The 7,500-nt window shown below is 39.0% G+C and overlaps 1 long non-coding RNA gene across 3 annotated transcripts in view; it reads right to left on the bottom strand.

Annotated features, from left to right (window-relative positions):
- The window catches only part of LOC308195982, a 39,473-nt gene that overhangs the window by 26,569 nt on the left and 5,404 nt on the right, over positions 1-7,500 (bottom strand). The window lies entirely within an intron of this gene.

A 7,500-nucleotide genomic window follows, 5' to 3' on the forward strand; every position in this document is an offset into this window, starting at 1 on the left:
TGCTACCCAGGGTGATGCTAGCTTTACCCTGTAATGGCTAAAGCCCTGATGGTTATACTGGTAGAGCTGTTAAGGAGTGTGAACCAGGATGTCATTCGCAGTATCACATACAATGCATGCAGACACAGCTTATTCTGTCTTGAAAGGTCCATATTTCATGCCTTTTTCACTCCCTCTTTCCATTTCAAAGACTCACAGATGGACTGTGGCTTGTAGCTGTGAGGGGCAGGAGGGGATAGCACCTTCCCTTGTTTTGTGCACCCTGTCCTGGGCTCCCCTACAGCTGCTGTCCTTCCCTTCGGGATCTCCTTTACGTTAGCCCCTTCAGCAAACCTATCTCTGTCTATTTATAATCAATCTCCCATACACTTTACTGGCCCAGCAACTGCCTTTAATTGTTACCTCCCCACATTGTGGTTCCCTTGCATTTCAGCTTAATTTTTTCCTGATGCTTTGCGTGTGAATTTAGGCAAAGCTGTGAGCATTCATGGGAATGCTGAGCCCCTATCATTCCATCTCCCACAACTCTCCCTTTCCCCACAGTGGGTTTCCACAACTTGATGCTTAGTGGTTTTTTTTTGTGTGTGTGTGTTTTTGTTGTTTTGTTTTGCTTGTTTGTTTTTTCCCAACAAACGTTCCAAGCATTTCTTCAGTACTCTCCCCCCTTCCTATTTTCTGTCAATGATCTCCCATCTCCCGATGGGTCTTACTCCTCCATGATTTAATTCACCCTCAGCTACTATTGCAAACCCAATGGCTCCTTAGCAGTTATCTCTTCATCTTTTATTGCTACCTTCTGTCCAGTCTGTACATCTCATACTATCCATCTCTGGCCAGATGTCTGGTCACAAACTCAGTATGACAAAAAATGCAACCTTTTCATCACTCTTTTTGAGCCTTGGTTTCTCCATTATTGTACAGAATTATTACTCCTTTCCATAATGCTGGAGGCTATTAACACTATACCTGCTCGTCTCACTTTCTATCTTTAAGTTCTACAAATCAGGTCACTACTTTTCCAGCCTTTATAAAGCATATCTTTGTCATACCATTAGACCTTGCTGTCTAGATTGGATTTCTGTTTCCCAGACTATGAGAACTTTCCCCCTCTGTTTTTTTTTTTGCACCTCTACATTACTGTCCTCCCAGACAATAATTTGCTCGATATATGCCTACAATTAGGGAGGGCAGTTTTATATACTTCTTGATGCTGAGACATGGAAAGATCTCAGCATCCTCCTCCCACGGAGAGGAATTCTAGTGACCACCGCCATGCGGCACATCTTCTAATTAGTTTTTGTGTTGTCCTGAATTCAGAGTGGGGTAGTCTGGATTATAGCTCAAGGGCTGATTTTCTTTGACCCCTAAAGGATTGTGAACACTTTCCCTGTGCCACCTACCAAAATCTCAACACTGGGTGCAGCAGTGGCTCTCACGTGGCATTGGGAAGCAATGCAGGCATCCCACAGAGGGACAGAAGCTGTAGAGATCTGGGCTGGAGAAAAGGATGAATTATATAGGAAATACTTCATGAGGAGAGAGGGAGGGAATGATAGTATTAGGAAAAATATTCTGACAGTGAGATGTGCTAAGCTAGGAGGGAGGACGATATCTCCTTTGTGGGATTCTTCATTGGAATATATTTATTACTGTGTTGTCCAAAGCACTTTACAAATTCTTAGGTATGATTGTATATTATACCTTGGCAAGGAAAAGAACAGATGTCTTTATAAAGGACAATCTAATCAATGAAAAATAACAATTAGCCAGGAATTTGCTAAAGGAATCTGTAACTGTAACTCACGGTCAGACCAAAAAAAAATAAAAAATAAAAACAAGCTGGCTGAATTTTGCTGTGTTGATCTCTGACTTCTCAGTCTACTTTAAACTCCTATAGAGTTTTTGCACAAAATATTGGTTCAATGAGAGAAAGTAAAATTATCTTATTTCACTGTCTGGGGGCTAATATTTTCTCTCTGAAGGCTGATAGGTCTCCATTTTCCAAACAAAAAACAAAGGCAGGTCATATGTTAAAAATATATATAAGGTCCTCTGCAGAGTGCTTTAACATGCCTGGCAGTATAGTCCCACTTTATTCCTCGAAGAGTAAAATTACAGTGTGTAGCAGGGCTGGCACCATGCTTTCATGCCGTGCAGACATTAGAGCAGAGGGAATAATTCACAATGAATAGTTTAGTCAGTAAGCTTAGCCCTTTTTCTGCTTATGGGATCTCCATGGGCAGACTGAGGTTTCCTTGAGTTTATTATGCAAAAGAATTCAACAAGATCCTTTTTCCTCTCTAAGTACTTTTAATTGCATGGATTGCTCAGGAACACTTTTGTGTGAACATTCACCAGTCACTTCTTGAGCTTTGTTAGTTATGACTGCTTTGATGAGTCATATGGTGTTGATTTATTTTTCCAATGTGTTGAGCGTGCAAAAACTTCTGGGACACATATTCATGTGTGTGAATCTAAGATCTAGTTTCCATCAATACTAATGTCTGCTGTTCTGAAATTCTCTATGAATAGCCACAATATTAATTTAATCACACAAATGTCCCTAGAAAGCAAACAAAACTAGCAGATAGTATGGTTGATGTGAATCCATTTCCAAATTCCAGTGACTGCACAAGCTTTTTAATAGCATTTACCCAACTATAGTAGATTATAGAAATAATGTTGTAGTCTCACTGCTCTCCTTTCATTCCACCCTATGTTTCTTTCTTCTTATGAAGTAGCAGTGGGAATGAATTAAAAGCAAGCCTTCCCCCAGAAAAATCCAGTATTAAAGTAAATACCTTTGAGTACCAAATAGCTAGTTCCCATATATTACAGTTGTACTTGGGAGGTCTAGTTCAGCACCTGCCTGTCTCCAAGATGAGGATTCAGTTAAGAAATATATAAGATGATATCGTGCTATAGGGACAAAAATAGTTTTGAAACTCTACCCAGGCTTTCTGTAAACAGAGGTACATTTCTTTGAAAGCAAACATTTGCAGTTAAAATGCAGCAGTTTTCCACGCTGTGATACTCCACTCCCAATTGTAATAGAATACATATAATGGTGTATAAGAGCTAGCAGGTACAAACAATAGAATTTCAGTGTGAATTTCTGCTTCCTAGATACAAGGTGCTACCCTCAAGAACTTCACTGTAGTTGCAGAGTATTACTGAGACATAAACTGTGGTCCTTAATATGATTCTCCATGGTTTTCTAGAGAAGATCTGTTGTGTCCCCACGCTGGCCTGCCTTGAATGTATGTCTAGTTTAAACTATCCCAACCTCCTCAGGATCAAAGATGCTCTTCGCATTAAATCTGGTTACTTGATTGAAGAGACCACCAGTCTCCAATGTATTAGAAGACCCCTAGCAAACTTACCTGTTTTTGAGGACTTAAGTGTCTGTAACCATTCGCACCAGTGCTTATATTGACCACATCTAGAACCACATCTGTGTTGTTATCTTATGGGCTTTTTGCTTTGAAGTCATAGTTATGCTCTCCTTATTGTTATCTACCTGAAGCTTCTATCTGTCTGAAGTTAATGTGAATTCTTCACAGCAAAATAAGAACACAAGACCAGGTTCTTTATAACTCTGATTTGAAAACTCCAGCTTGGCACCAGTCTCAGACATCATACTGTGCAACAAGTATCTTGGATCAGAAGCTGTGCATCTGTCATTTGCTGTGATCTGTACACCTTGCAATTATTATGGAATTCATGGCAGATTTTTCTATGGTGACATCACCATTTTAACTTAGTGTTTTGAAGACTTGATTAAGTTGGTCTTTGCTAAGTGAGGCAGTACCCTTTCTTCATCTGGGAAACGAAAGCAAAGTGTTGAAAACAGTCAAATTTTGCCCGTCTACTTTTTGAGATGAAAGAGATGAATTTTCCAGACATGTTGGACTGACTGTGTCACATTTCTCATGCTCAGGTCATGGCTTGGCTAACCTTGCTTTCTGGCTAGGGGAGATGGTCATTCTGCGAAGTCTGTTTGGAGTTTAGAGATCAACCAAATGAAGGGGAAAAAAGTGCACACCTGTGAACATTTTAGTATGAATTATTGCTTCTTCATTACATAGGGTTGTGAAGTGAAATCCAGTCCACCAAATTCCTGGCATTTCTTTTGCACTTAAAGTTTTGGTTGTTATTGAATCTGGGCTGCTAAAATAAGCGGACAAATTCTCTATCTAATCAATGGGAGAGGCTTCTGAAAACCTCCAAAATAAGTCTACCTTTTTAAGCTTTTGTTCACTGTAATTTATGTTTCAATGCCTTAGGCAGACTGGAACCCCACTGCCAGGAAGAGAGCTAGGTTGTAGACATTTTCCAAAGACTCAGCTATCTGAGTCTGGAGAACCTGATTATAATGCCTTTGAGTGCTGAACTTCACTGTCTTATTGTTTAACTTAAAACTCACAAATCAAAGAAATTTTCAATCAGCACCAGTGACTTTGGCTGTAACTTCTGGTCTCTATGCAGAAGCAGAAGAGGGCTATTATCATCTGTGCAACCTATTATTAGGGATGGAATGGAAACAAATTCGAGCAAATGTTACTGTCATTTGGCTAAACATCACAGTGAAATCCAAACTCAGGACTAGTTATTTGAGTTTCATGCCCAAACAGAGTTGGATAGCTAGATTTCTTCTTGTTCCTTCCAACCTCAACATCCTTTTCCTCTTTCTCTACCCCCCTTTCTGGTAGTACTAATGCATACCTTTCTTCCTATTTCTAATTCTCCCCTGAGCTTCTATCTGCCTCCTATGTGTGGATAGATATGAATCTTCTCTACTTTTCTGCTCCCATCCCCCAAATGCTGTTACTCCTTACTGAAAATCTTAAGGTTCCCATGTTTCTAAATGTTCTGGCCAGTTTTACTACAGTGTGTTCTGAGCCCTTATATTTTTTTCATTTTCTCCCTAATTTTCAGAACACATGCACATACTGATCTCTGTGTGCACTTTAGCTCCATGTCCAAAGTGGCTGTTCTTTTTTATTAAATAGAAACTCTGCCAAATCACCTGCTCTTAAAGCTCTCCATTCCCAGATTCCTTACATCCCTTTCCTTCCTCTCTTTTACTGACTTGCAATGTGAAACTGATTTTTTCCTCCCCTTGCATATCTCTTGGACTCCAGCAGGAGCTCAGGAGAGAAAAGTTCTCTGCTGCTAGTCCTGGATCAAGATATCCAGCCAACTCCAGTGAGCTGGAGCAAAATCTTGCTCATGTGGCAGGGATATGTATCATAGGGGACCTAGAGTATCTGTGCAATCTGATTGACGCATAGAAACTTTGAGAAACATAAAAAGCCTCTAATGATCATAAATACATTTTTTTTCCTTCCCTCCCAGAAGCTTAGGAGTTGACCAGTTTTGAAGACCCAGTTTTAAATTGCAGAGCAATTAAGGAAAAAACTGAAAGGTCTATTTATTTTTAAACATTGGAAGACAATATATTTTCCCTAATCATATTCTCAGAAGTGAATATTCACCTGAAATAGAGCCATGCAACAGAAAACTTCTGACCTAAATGATAAATTCTGGCAAAGCAATACCTACTGAAAGTAGATTTTGCTGATGGAAATTTCAAGCTATCTTTATAGATATGGCTGTTTCTAGTCCTTGAGGAAAACTAAATTTCATGTTAAAGAAAGGTGTCTTGAAAATACATTTTTCTAATTATCAAATATAATATGTATGGTGTGCTTTCCCCACGTTTGGCCTATCAATATGTGGCATCCCTAACATTGGTGACAGTGAAATTTTATCCACCTGCACTTTTAATATTTTAATTGCTTCCCAGGATTTATCAGAAAGGTGAACAGTTTTCACCTGATACATTGATGGAATTAAATTGTCTCTCTAGAAGCAGGAAATATAAAATGTATATAATGTGGGTCATGCAACATCCTTCTGAGAATATCCTTCTGGGCATTGGTCACTGCCAGTAAATGTTGATTTCAGATGGAAGAAATATAATTATCTCCATTAAAAACCTATACAATTAACAACATTTGCCATACTGTGGAGTCTAGGTTACCATGGTATTGCCCTGTGCCTAGAATAGGAAATAACTGTGGTATATTTGATTCCATCACATGGTAATTGCTACTTTTTTACTGACCACCCATGTAGCATTAAAAGTCTCCTGCCCAACTAATTCACCTATTTTAAAGTATATTATGGCTATATTTATTCTCTGTTCCACCTCAAATCACTAGTGTGCCAAATACATAATGCTGGGTTTTCAAATATGTCAGAACATATATTTATGTGATGAGTAGGAAAGAGGCATTCAAAGGTGGAAGAGGAAAATGGGAAAAAAAAATGTTGGGGGTATGGGATTCAGGGGAGTGTCTGAGGTGACTTTTTTCATAGGAACAGAGATGGGGAGGGACCAAAGGCGAATGTGAAACGTGAAAGGATCAGAAAGGATTTTCTGAGTGCAAAGGAAGATGCTAGTACAGGAGACAGGAAGGGTAAACTTAGCAACATAGTGGATGAAGGAGATGGTGCAATTGAGGCTGCCATGAAGGCTGAGCTACAAAGAGGGGCTAACTCAGAGATGTTAAATTTCCAGGAAAAATTTCCTTCCATATCCTTCTTCCACCAAGCAAATAAAACCCACGTACCTGGAGGGGAAAGGTAGGGAGTAATGGAATATGGTTTTATGATGGGATCACATTTGGGAACAGGAGGAAGTATATGAATGGAAGAGGTGAGTGCGGAAAAGACCAAAACAGGAAAAACAAAACAAAACAAAAACAATCAAATGGGAAGGGAGGTGATACAGAGGAAACAGTGAAAACAACTTTTGGTAGGTAGGAAAACAAAATTCAACTCTCACATCATAGGAATTGAGGGAAGATTAGTGCTACCTATACACAATCAGTCAGTGAGTGGCCTCTATGCACTCAGTTGAATTTTGTACCTGAAATGATCCTACCTTATTTGAGTGACCTCTCCCAAACAAGTGAGTGTTTCATCAGCCAATGAAGAGCTGTGACATGCTTTCAATAAACACAAGTGTATTCAAGCTCATCGGTTTCAACATATTTTTTTTTCTCTGAAAATTTATAAAGTTTTTTGAGCTTTGGGTTTGGGAATGGTTTATATATTCCGGTTCCAAAAATACTTTTTTAAGCATGTGCATTGTTCTGAGATGTACTGTTTTGAAAGATGATTTTTTAGAATGTCTTCTTTATGGTATCCTTGGTTCTGCTATGTGTGATATCACACATGGTTATGTTTAGGAATGTCCTTATCAAGGAGAAAAAGCCAGATTATTATATAGAAGGAGAGAGAATTTTGAAAGCTACAGTAAAACTTGCCTGATGGATGAGAAATTCAGGACATATTTCTGAACTTAACATAATTTTCACTCCAGCTTTACAGTTCATCTTTAACACGTATCACCTTTTAAAAGCATTTCCATGAGCATCATGCGTGTTACCAGCAGAGTGTCAGCTTTAACTGCAAATTCACTGGCTTCGT

This window comes from Anser brachyrhynchus (assembly GCF_964034855.1).
Source record: "Anser brachyrhynchus genome assembly, chromosome: 5".
NCBI lineage: Eukaryota > Metazoa > Chordata > Aves > Anseriformes > Anatidae > Anser > Anser brachyrhynchus.